Below are 13,092 nucleotides of genomic sequence, written 5' to 3' on the forward strand. Positions count from 1 at the left end.
GGACCGCCTTCAGACTAGTAACTTGTAACAGAAAGGTTCTTTATCCCATTAATAATCTTCCCAGCTTTTCAGTCATATAGATCAATCTCTCTGACATGCTCTCTTTTCTTTTTCCTTTCCTTTGCTTTTTTTTTTTTTTTTTTTTTTTTTTTTTCCAGTTGAGCTGAACAGGAGTTTTAAAAGTATGCCAAGATCATATCTTATTCAAGACATGTTAAAGCTATTTCAGGTATATTCAGTCTTTTGCTGAGTCTCACTAATTATACTTTAGTGGTTCATCTGTGCAGCGATTACTCTGCCATCTTGTTTTATTTCATAATTTATAGTAAATAATTTTTGTGTTGCTCTTCCCCATTTAATTTATCTCTTTATAGAGATTTTATGATGTGTTCAGATGTGAAAATAATTGTAGTGGGTCAAATTAATCCCAAATGTAGCTTCACAAAACTGACAGGAATTGTGATAGAGACTTTTGATCCATGTAAATAAATTTTATTTAGTATTTGTGTGGATTTACTTCTAGGGGTTTTAATAGGAGACCTAGATCCTGCCTGCAAATCCTATATTAATATACAATGCACAAGAGAATCCCTAAGGAGATGGTGCTGTTTATAGCCATTGTCAAGTGTCACATAGTTTTTTTTAAAGGACAAAGTCAAAATAGTGCAATGCTATAGCTTTGCAGGTGTTTTTCATGAAGCTAACCCCATTCATGTGCGATGTCATAGACAAAAAACGCTATAGCAGTTGAGAGAGCATTGGTCTGGTGCAGACTTGCCGGAGGACTGTCTTATCTGGGTGCATGCATGGACTCCACAGTACAGGTACTTTTGATCTGATGCATCCACATGTGCCAAATCTGCTGCAGATGTACAAGTCAGTCATCCCTAGATCTGCTTCAGGTTGTCCTCTCACCAATATTTCAGTCAAGTGTTACGAAAGCCAGTCCTGCTTGGAGAAAACTCTATCAAAATTGCTTCAAAGACCAACAATGGACAAAAGTCTTACAGATTTTGCAACTGGAAAGGACCATTAATCTAATATAACCTTGTGTAGAGCACAAGCTATGTTTTTTCACTGAGAAAATACTTGCATCTAGACCAGCAATGCAGACAGAGAAACTGTTTGAACAGAGAGATGTAAGACTGGTTGCAAATGGTTGTCTGTGGTTTAAGACTGTGCGTGCACAATGAAGATGAGTTCTGTTAAATAGATATTTATAAGATACTAACAATGTTTCAGTCTCAAAATTTTTCTCAGCAATTCATAGTTTTATTTGAATCCTGAGATTCCATAAGTCAGGTGACTCACATCAGACTCACTACTTCTACTTATGATTTGAATGGCATCACTGTGACTGCTGAAGAAAAAAACTTTAAATCCAATTTTCAAAGACACAAAAGCCTTGATGCTAATAAAATGCAGTTTTCTGAATATACATAGTGTATAATTTTAAGTCAGCCTCTTGGGGCATTACTTGCTCCACTCAAATGCAGACAGTGCAACACTGGGCACTTTATGCATAGGCAGAAAAGGCAATATTGCCTTAATAATAGTGAAGCTGGGCTAGAAGGAAACCTTTGTGGAGGGATGAATGCTGGAGAGGTTATATGGAGAGAGCTTTAAGTCATGGAGGACATGGCAGCAAGAGGGGATGAGACAGGGCAGGCTTATTCTACAAACACAAGAGCGCAGTAGCTGGCAAAGTACACCAAGTGGTCTTAGAAGGAAGATACAGGAACCCTGGGGGAGGTTTGTTTTGGCATGTGAAAGGACTTGTTAGCTAAGAACAAAAACAGTCCGGTTGTGGCAGCACAATATGCCAAAAAACAGCAGCAGGCAGGAACAGGAGCATGGGGTAGTGCTAGGAAGAAAGCCCGAGAGTCCACCTTAAAAATGTAAGGCTCCTAGATCCGTGTAGAAGCTGTGGAGGTGAATTTATGAAAACTGAAAGACACGCAGCTTTTGAACTTGAAATGCTCAAGTCCAGTACCATTCATCTGTGTTAACCAACACAGAGAATGGGGGATATCACGACCACACCAGATCTTACACAGAGCATTCTACGGGCTAGCTTAGTACTGCACAGCCAGAAACAGCCAGGCTACCTACTGCTGCGCTGCTGGGCTTGCTCGTCTGTTCAAAAAGACACCAGAGGCAAGAGAAGTAGCCATTTCTGAAGTTCAGAAAAGGCTGGCTAATATATTTCTTTTCCTGCTTCTCAGAGAACCAGAAGGGAACAGTGGTTCAGTGTTGGCTCAGAAGGAAGTCTGCTTTGTCTGCTGACTTCATTGCCATGACTTCAGGCATGCCCTGTTTTTCTAGATAAGCAGCTAAACTTTCAATCCTCTCTGCTAAACATTTTTGACCATTACTTCTTGTGGACAGAATAACTCCTGAGGGGTAGTGGGGAGGAGAAACAAAGCCAACTTAGCCTGAACTTCATGCCAATAAATGTAAAATGTTACTAGAATTCAGGAAAGCGTGTGTGGGTGATGAATTCAGAACCAATTTTACAGGGGGAAAATTGGCTGGAAGAAAAACTCCTACAGTACTTTCCAAAACTACTTCCAGCTTTCCTTTTATAAAAGCTCTGAAGCTGTCATGTACCACTCTTGGTGATTAATGATTCTGGGATAGCTGATATGTGGGTGACGAATTAGTAAGTAGCTTTAGGCTTACACAGACATCCAGCCTCTTTCCATTTCATGTCCTACACCATCCGAGTACAAATTGCGTCCAAAAACGTTTGTGAGATGTGATGGCTTAAATGCTTTGGGAAGAAAGGTGAGAGCCAAGCTTTCCCTAAACCACAGGCATGAAATCTGTTTCTAAGCCTGCAGGTGCACGGCTGTAGGGAAGTTCCCACGTACAGTACAGGTAGATGCTCCCCTCCCTTTGCTGGGTTTTGTCTCTAGCTTGCCATGGGTAAGGGAGGGGGGAATTTTGCTCAGTCCTAGTTGGTTCCCATTGTTCCTCTCATGGGCCCACTAACTTTTACACTTTATGAATATCATTATATAGATTTAAATGGAAAATATATTACCTGCCAGCAACGCAATGCTTGCCAATTAAATAAAAAGCCACATTATCCTTTCAGAATATTATGAATGTATCCTGCTTTCTTTACTGCAGCCCATGGATCAGCCAACAGGGATTGGGAAGAAGTTGCATAGGTAGGCCAAGCCTGGTCAGTCATCCAAGGATGGAAAACAAGTGGAACAAAATCTCTCTGAGCTGAACAAAAGTTACTCAGAAAGTACTGGTGACAGAATGAAATCAGCAGCTTGGCTGATGGAGGGAGGTAGCACATTCAGATGGAGTTCTCCCTAGACTGGCACAGAAAAACAGAATAAAAAGCCATGGAAAGAAAGCTCTCATATGAACTCTAGCTTATAAAGAATGCCTTTACTTTAAAAATGAATGGAAATTAGCTTAGACTATGTTCTCTTTTGGACTGAAAATTAGCTGAACACCTATAAACAAAGGGTACTACTACTCAGCAGTAGTTTAAATTGGGAAGAGATGAGGTCTGTTCTTGTGGCACAGGGATTACTGTTGGATTCTAACATATTTGTTATGAAAGGTGTTTGACAAATATGTTGTACAGAAAGTTGTGTTATTATTTCTTGTTAAACCCTTTAATCTGTCACAGTCACAGTACTGCCTCAGCTCTAAATTCTAACTGCTAATTTTTAAGTAATTCCCTACATAGCTGATATGTGTTGAATAAGAAAAAAAAAACAACAAAAAACCCCAACAACAACAAACAGTGAGCTCTGTTTAATAATATGAGTGATCTGGGAGATGAAGGTGAATATAAATTAAATTTGCCACTGATTGCAAATGAAGAAAACATTAAAACCAATAGTGGAGACAGAGCAAGATCAAGAGAATAAAAGTAATTTCCAGAACCCTACAACCAGCTTGGACAAATGAGAGGTATTTCCTCAGGGAGGTATAGATCTATATCCTACAGTAATGTGAAGATAAAACAAGCAAATAGGGAGACGTGAGGTTGCTATGAGAGATGCCAATGAGAAAGGCCAGATCCTGGTGTCATGGTGCAGAAAGAAAGTAGTTCATCTTTATAAGGCTTTGATAGTGAAATATTTCTCTCAGGATGTTTTTTTAAAACTAGAATACAAGTTCAAAGAACAGTTCTCAGTAGGGTTGCTTGGGAGTGATTGATTCTTCAGGAGTGATTTATTGTTACTAAAACTTAACTTAGTTAAGAACAGACTAACAAGGACACAAGTCAATTGTGCAAATATTTAAGGGAGAAGACAGCAAGGTTCAAGAGGAATTATTCAGGACATTGAGCGAGAACATGAGTAGAAGTAATGAGAGGTAATTAAGGAGCATAAATTGCATGCATCATATAATGAAATGCTGTCTTACAAAGGGAGATGGCAAGCTGTAGAATAGTCTAAAGAAAAGTAGAGGGAGCTCTGTACAATTTGAGAAATTAAAAATAGTCTGGATCAGACATATACAGGCTTTTTTTAACCAATTAAGAAATTGAGAAGAAAAATAGTGCATGGTGAAAACACAGGTAACAGTGTCACTATTTCTTTCTGCATTTTTATATACATTTACTATCCATGCCTAGGCAAGGAGAGGAAAGAATATGTATGTGACAAAAAGATAGAAACAGAACAACAGCATTTGCTTGTGTCTCTTTTCTCAAAGGCTAATTTTCTTTCATACCCTCTAAAAGGCAGCAATGGTGTTACACCTGAGTGATTTCAAAAGAAAAGCAAAATGGGGATTTATCTTAATTATTTGTTTCCCCCTGTGCTTTATTCAAGAGAGAAGACATTCTGGGATCTATATTTCTAAGGGTCCAAACTAGATCAGTCTTATCTCAGCCAGTGTCATAGACTTTGTGACTAAATATTAATCTGAAAATTAAATGTTCCAAGCATAAGAATAATACAGGGTTGAAAGCAATCAAATTCAGCTTCTTTACAGGCTTGGTGGTAATTCTGGAATAAAAGCTTCAGAGACTTGTTTATGAAATCGGCTCTCTGCATTCTATGCCCTGCACCAACATTGCTTATCCATAGAATAATACAATTTCAAAGCATGACTGAACCTTGAGTTCTTTCATCTGTGCAAAAAAGTGGAGTTTAAATGACTTAAAGATAGTAATACAGCATGTGGTTCAGGAACCTAGAACATAACTTGTCACAGTCTTCTCTTTTGGAAAAAAAACTTCTATGTGATTCTTACTCAAATCTTTTACTGGGAGTTGTACATTTAATATATTTGCACTTCTGGTTCTACAGTTACCTTCTTTTATATTATATTTGCAGCCTTGGTAACTCTTTTATACCCACATGGTGCTATGTGGAGCACCCAGTAATCTAATCCTGAGCATTGGTGAAGTTATCTGAAGGGTGTTAGAGCTCAGGAGCTAGACTTAAGCTTTGAGTGAGCTGGGTAGGGACACAAACCATTTCTAAGACATCTTTTTCTTTGTTGTTAATTCAGAAACAGTAGTAAACGCACACAAAGCTCTGTCACTACTTGCTGGGGCTAAATTCTAGCCCTCCTTTTCTGCTACTGCTGATGCCCAGTAAAAGGCAAGAGCCTGTTTTACCTGACAGTTATAGTCACATGGTTGTAGAGACTCTTCCTTATTTCATTTGGGATTGCGTCTATTCTAATACACAACTTTTTCTGGATCATCAAGGCAGTAAATTACTCTTTTTAAACAGGGCATCAAAGCTACATGTCAGTTCCTTTCTTCACCTTTCTCAAAGTGTTCGATTCTGGTTTCAGAGCTCTATAGAAATAAAGGCTTGGAAAAGAAACCCTCGTGACGTTCTGGGTATCACAGGCCAGCTTTCATTTTATTTACTTCCTTTAAGCAGTTAGATGGGCTTTCCTCTCAAATCACTGAAGCAGATCAGAAGCATTTTATGTAGTTCTTAGGAAGCCCTGAAACTTTTGGGATCCAGCCCGTTTCCCAGAACTGTCTTTCTCCTCATGAGAAAAAAAACCCACACCTGGTTTTGTTAAATATTTAACAAATAATACTTGTTCATTTCAAAAATCCCACTGCCTGTATGCGTTGGCCTAATTGGAGTGGGATTCAGTTTGGAACTAAGATGCATACATATAAGATGTGATGGCATTCTGTTGCCTGATCATGGCTATTTTGAATACCATGAAGTATCTTCCTTGACTTCTAATGACCACTCCAGAATGGTGCCAGTTTCCCATAAAGCCTATGTCATATTTCCAACTCCATACACACCTTTTGTCATCTGAGGTGACGTGAAGCAGCAGTATTTTAGAAACTGGATCCTAGTGTAGATGCTCAAGCTCCCATTTCAATCAGTGGAGACTTAAGTCCCAACTCATTTTCCTAAACATATAGGAGATGATCTAACACGTTCCACCTGGCCTCCAGATGCCACTGCAGAAAAGGATGACCTCAGGTAAGACCTGTGTCACGTCTGACAGTTTATGCAGTTATCTTAAGCATCTTCTGCGTCTCAAATGGTGCCAGACACCAATGTGTGGGCAATTTAACCAAGCAAAGCCAGGAGATGTCCACAATATGATGAGTTGAATCTTTTTCTGGCTTCCCTCCTTTACAGCATTACAGAGATCTGCTTAGACTTTCCTAGGAACTTACATACCTACCGCACATGTGCCCCAGGATAGGTCAACACCTTGACATTTAGCCCAGAACTGGTGTGTGTGTTGCAGGGTGTTAGCTGTGACGCTTTCCTTCCATCTCAGTGACTGAGGGTTAGTTTTTCCCATTTGACAGACAGGACACCTTGGAGAGTGTTGGTTGGTTCACTCTTTAGAGATTTTGTGACTCAGGACAGCACTGGACCATATTTTTGCCAGTGTAGTTCTCCCCATTAGGAATGCAGCACATAATCTTTTATTAACAGCTAGACTGCACAAGTCCTTGCTACTCTACTACAAAGCCAAACCAGTAAACCTGCTTTTTTTTTTTTTTGCCAAAAAGCCTTATTTCACTTGGGAGAGAAAGGGCTGGAAGAAACTACAGTGACAAAAGCACTGTTTTTCCTTGAATTAACAGCACCCACATTAGACACTGTTTGCCCATTTGGTGCACTGACAAGCTGCGTGCAGAACAGGCAGGTTGATGAGGTTGTTGAAGGTATTGGACTGCACAAAGTGCATAAGCTGTATTTGGAGATTCAAATCGATAATGCAGATAGAGTACCTTTGCATTTTTGTCATAGTAAACGACAAAGCTATCTGGAGGCTTGCTCCACTGACACTACCAGATTTCTGAAAGGTAGAAAATGCCTGCTCAAAAAATGCTTTCTAGAACTTCCCTGAAACAAAATATATGTTGTTCTGAAACAACACATCTTTTTATTTCCCTACATTAAATTGAGATCAAGTTCATTTCTTTTTTTGTTGCTTTGCCATTGACCTCTGTGTCAGTGACCTCCATCACAGTGTGTCTTCTCTGTTTATGTACATACCCAATGTACATACATTGGACAAACTTATCTTGCAGAGAAGCAGTTAAATGTTTTCAAATTTTAGGTGAAACAAGCAGTTGTTTGGGAAAAAATACCTTATTTGTGCCATCACTTTTTGCCAATTGCTTTTCTGTTTTGTCTTGCCAATAGCAGACAGTGCAGGGTGCAGCATAGCAATATAGTGGATTATCTTCTTTTGTAATTATTATTTAATTACTGCAAATGTGATTTTATTTTTAATTTGCTTTGAAGTAATTTAAAAATATTTTGTGAAAGCAAAACTAAAAGCTTGGTAGCAGAGTAGAATAGAGGTGTTCAGTGCCTTGGGATATGCAAAGCTTAAAGGAAATAAAAGGAAGGGTCATCTGTCCCATCTTAGGATTTATGAAGTAACACCACCAGTGCCCGTTCACACAGCAATCCCATTTGTCCTGAAGGTTTATGTATCTTATTAATCTGTTTTTGAAGGAACCTCTTGCTTTGTAATATCATTGTCTTAGTGCTGATTATTTTCTCAGCTCTTTAAATTTAGAATTAGCCCAGAGGTTGTTATCTTTTTCTAAGGCAAAGGCTGCATTTGTTAATTAAGCTGCAGCTTACAAAGACAGGGTTTAGCCTTTCTCTGCTAAGTTACACATGGACTCAGAGAAAGTAAAAGACAATGTAGCAGCAGTGATGGCTTTTCCACATTTCTTACTAGTTTTAATTTAGTCAAGAGGCAGCTAGTAATTTATACAGGTTACTGGGGTGCAAGGCTGCTTTCTCCTGTGGATTTTTTCCTAATCCCTCATTATTGGATAATAATCAAATCTGCCTCATGTCTATACTTAATATATAAACATTTTGCTTTGTAGCTCTGAAGGTTTTTCTAACCATTTGCTATAGTGATATGATTTTTAAACACATAAGGATATCTCAGTATTAAACATGAAGGAATATTTTGTAGTCCTTTCTTCACCAGGTAGAAGATAAATTCTCATGGCAGTGCATGTAAGAGAAAAACACAAGATGAAGGTAAAGGGTAGGAAAACTGAGAGTTAGAGCTGCTGGACAGAGTGAACTTTTTTTTTTTAATTATTAATATTATTTTATTTGGAGGCAGTAGCTGAGATGGAAGCCTTTCTAAAGCCTGGAATTCTCTTTTTCATTGAAGAAAGGGAAGAAAGCAACTGAGATTTTAAAGTGTCTGGGAAATTAATTTTGGGGGAAGAAAGGAAATTATTAATAGAGGAGGAAAGGTGGCATTAGTTAATACAAGTTACCTTTGATCTTTTTTTTTTTTTGTCAAGATTGTTGAAAATGAAAAATGGGAAAAAGAGAACAGCAGCTGGAACTATCAAATGTTCAGGAGCCGTCAATCTGTTTCACTCTAGGACAAAAAGTGGAAAAATACCTGCACGTCTAACACTAAGAGAAACTGATGATAATTTAAATTTGAGGCAATAGTCACCTAAAAAAAAAAATTTGATGTCACTTAGGAAGAGGTGAGTTTTAAAAAGCTTCACAATAAATTATCCCTAAAGTGCATTTTTTAAAAATCATAAAACTTTATTTAAAATTCATGAGAGTAAGGCCCAATATTCATATTGGTTACTAAATAGCGTAGTTTAATATATGGCAAATTTTGAAGTAGGTAGGCCTCTCGTAATGCTAACAAAGAATCCATCCTTAAGGAGAGTTGCGGATGGTTAGTAATGATCAAGGGAGAAAAGTCATTAGGATAATGTAATTCTTGTGGAAAAATTAATTTAATTTCATCCATTATTTCCCAGCTATAGCTAGTATATTTAAAATTGAATCACACAGGACACAACCTATCTGCATGGGCTTCTGTAAGTAAATATCAATACTTTTTTGGTTTTGGAAAATAAAATTGGAGTGGAAAAATGGAATACAGCTGTAACAGATACATGTCTGTATTAGTTTTTCAGTATTGAATTACAGATGTGGAGAGAAGTAAACCCAGAGTATCATTTCCTCTGCCTTACTCCCCTTCATTCTTAAATATCTTCATCACCTTCCGCCTGGTTTTAGAAGAAAATAACATTTCAAAAATAAACGGCTTTTTTAAACATATATACAGGCAGTTGTAACTGACTTCCTTAAAAACATCAGTCATTATCAAGGTCAAGTAGGCAGGTCATTCTCTGAGAAAATTGTTCAGTCGTGGCTTGTTTGTATTTGAAGAAAACATAGGGAGTCAGCTTCTAAATTTAACTCAATCTTTTTTATTGGCAGATCAAAATCACTGGGGTTTTTTTGTCCGTAGGCACAGCAAGGAGAGCTATGGCATTTCTGTTGGAAACTTGGTTTTATACCTTTTCAGCCTTACAGATTTTTGTATCTTGGATTTATTCACAAACATACACAACTGAATATTTAAGACAGTAATTTAAATTGGGAGTAGCTTCTTTTAAAGAAAGTAAACTTTATTTTTGGCTTAATGAAATGACTACAGAATTAAACATAAATAGAATTCAATCTAAAACTTTGGGGTTGCTTGATCACAAGTACATTCAAGCTCTAAAGGTTTTGCAAAGTAGTTGAAGTGCAAAATGGCATTCCCAAGGTATCCTTTGATTTTCCTTCTGGCCTGGACTATGGACAGAAGTCAGTGATTTGTGAGCCATTAATAATAACAAAGGGGTTTTTGCTGGATTTCAGAACTACTCATAAGCCTGCATGAAATCTTACTCTGTGTTTATAATGGACCCACCAGAACAGATATTCTTTGGTGCAAATGAGACTGGCATTTAGGTCAGATATTTTTCACGTTTACCTAAGTTTATAAATGTGCCAATGCAGTCTAAGTTAGAAGTGAAAGGATAATCCTGAGCGGTTGCTCACTGAACGTAACAGTATAATATGACAGAAGACATAATCTTTAGAAAGAAAAAAAAAAAATCTGATGTTTTCTCCATTTTCCTTTATTCAAACAAATGCTCAACTCATACGTGAAAGCCTGAGAAAGGACTGGTATTTTTGCCTGCCATGTCAGTTGTCTTAATAAAACAGTTTACTTCAAATTTCACCTACTTTAGATTTAGAAAGATAGTTCTGCTACGTTAATACTGCTCTTGTTTTCACAGTATGATTGTCAAACTGCCAAGATCCCTCTTTGTCCTTGCTAGGGAGCGTCTATGAAAGTACAGCTCCTTCCACAATTGCAAGTCTTGTCTCAAGAAATCCTTTGGTGAGCAGGCTCTTCACATGAAAAGATTCAACTATTGTGCCAATCAAGAGAGAAGCCAGCACAAACTCATCATACGAGCTACCCATACTCTGCTCTTGCAAAGCCATGACTGATTTATACCTGCTCTTAATCTGTAGTTTTGAATGATTAGTGTGTAGCGGGACAGAACCTTTTTAACAGTCAGACACGCTTGTTAGATGTATTGTGTCATAACAGGAGGCAGGGGAGGGCAGCTGAGCGGTGGAAGATGTGATCTGGCTTGAAGAGTGCTCAGCTGAAGCTTTTTGATTGCTTGATGGCAAAACAGTGCCACTGAAGATGGAGAATTGGGACGACTGTGGAATTTGGAGTGGCCTGCTTGCCTTTCCTCAGCAAGGGAAGATGAAGTGGGAAAATGGTATCTGTAAAGCAGAGCGAGGAAAAACACCAGCACCCAACAACCAGAACTGAGATCTCTAGTTGGAATTCAGGTGGCTGCTGTTTAAATTACCTGTAACAGTCTGGCCGCTGATTGCTACTATTCGTGAAAAGTGGCTTTGTTTTAGTTCTGAAAGATCCCAGAGCAACTGCTCTGCCTTGAGTTTTCTTCTCTGAATCGCTAAAATATTCTCTTTTTTTATTTTCTCTCTTGACCCTCTCCTCCCACTCACCTCTTTCAACACGTATTTAGCTACATTCAAAGGGACAGTGAGGAAGTAGTTTTCTGTCCATCTTTCACATGGTCACAGCACTACTGCAAAGTGCCTGCCTTAGATTTTGGGAGGAGTCGGCTGATGGAGGAAGGTCAGTTGGCTGAAGGCTAGATAATGTGCCAGTGTTGCTAGCAGGGTGCAAGGAGCAACTCAAAGGCATAGCGACAATTTTAGCTGACTTTTTTTGGATTCTTCGCATGCGCTTCTGGATACCCGGCTCCTGTTAAACAATCACACAGCGATCAACCTGGATTCTTTCCCTGGCAGGTGAATGTCAGACTGAGCCTGTTTCAAAAGCAAAGGACACTGCTGGGATCTGTGCCTTTGCTGTCCTGAGGTGTGCAGCAGGGCACAGCACCTGTGACTACACCCTGGCCTATCTGGGCAGCTCAAAGAGGAGCAGAACTGGATGGATGCAGCCGTCCTCTCTGTTACTTTTGTAGCCCGTTACCTGCCGTCTGGGCTCCTCAGCCCAGTGCCCTTTGCAGCTGCTGCTGACCTCAGCTTTCAAAATTAGCTCTGACATGGTCCCTGGCTAGGCAATACACTTCTGGGATGATTTATAAAGCCTGACATTTTACAGGACTCTCCCTGTACTGTATTTCCATGCTTGAGATAGTGAAGATCATTGTGCTGGGTCTCAGCAGTTTTGCTGATAATGTCTTCTTCAACAATGACACCCCCCCCCCCGACCTTTTTTTTTTTTTTAACCATGTTCCCTTTTTTGTCTGAAACAACTAAAATCTGTTGACCTTCAAGTTACAGGGATGCTTATCTATTAATTGAGAAGGGAAGAGCTTGATTATAGTTAGGATCCTCATTGCTTGGACTGGTATTTAAGGCTATATTTCTTTCTGCGTCCTTATTTTTAAGAGACTGTTCAATTTACTGTTATTTGTAATCCTTGATTGACGTTTTAGTGTAGTCCTAGATCAATAGAGATGGCCTTTCAAATGGACAGTGTAAATTATAAATCCTGCATTAACAACATGGTACTTTGTCCTAGGAAAACACTTGTTAGTTTCACTGCCGTTTAATGACATTCTTCTTTTGGCTGTTGAATACCATCTACCTAAACCCCATGTGTATTTTAAATAAGATGTACTTTGGGGAGCTTAGCAATAGTAACATTAATCATTCACATAGTGCTGACAACATGTAGTGATTTCAGTAGTGCATCTTGATGCTGTATAGTGTTAATGATAGCAATAATAAGCTTTGCAGTTGACCACATCGTTTGCCTTGAAGGATCATTTCAGATAACAAAAACCAGAGATTTGTTGTGCAAGAAGTGGTTGCTCACACACACAAGCACTGTTTTTCTTCCCAATAGAGAAGTTATTTATTGCTAGGACACCAGCAGTTTCTCCTATCACAAGGATATGTTGATAATGCCTGTAGAAAGCCCCATATTTCTAGACACATACTGTGAATAATCAAAATCTGAGAGATGACTTTATTCTGAGACAGGTAAAATTACAATGGGAAATATAAATGCAACTGTCTGTTTAATGCTTTGGGTTCATCAGTTCCAAACATTTTAAGATCTTTTTGCCTACATTTTCATTTGCATCGTGCCACTGGATTGCCTGTGAGCTGTCAGGTAAACTTGCTGCCTAAAACACTGATAACACGATTAAAATTACTGATATTTTGATATGCTCCATTTTGTGCTTTCTGATTGTATACTGTGTTACCAACACAAAGGTTTCTGCTTAATTAT

General features: G+C 38.5%; 1 protein-coding gene across 1 annotated transcript in view; it reads left to right on the forward strand.

Moving 5' to 3' along the window:
• PIK3C2G (phosphatidylinositol-4-phosphate 3-kinase catalytic subunit type 2 gamma) overlaps positions 1-13,092 on the forward strand; it is a 210,224-nt gene that overhangs the window by 189,356 nt on the left and 7,776 nt on the right. The window lies entirely within an intron of this gene.

This window comes from Aquila chrysaetos, chromosome 17, assembly GCF_900496995.4.
Source record: "Aquila chrysaetos chrysaetos chromosome 17, bAquChr1.4, whole genome shotgun sequence".
Classification (NCBI taxonomy): domain Eukaryota; kingdom Metazoa; phylum Chordata; class Aves; order Accipitriformes; family Accipitridae; genus Aquila; species Aquila chrysaetos.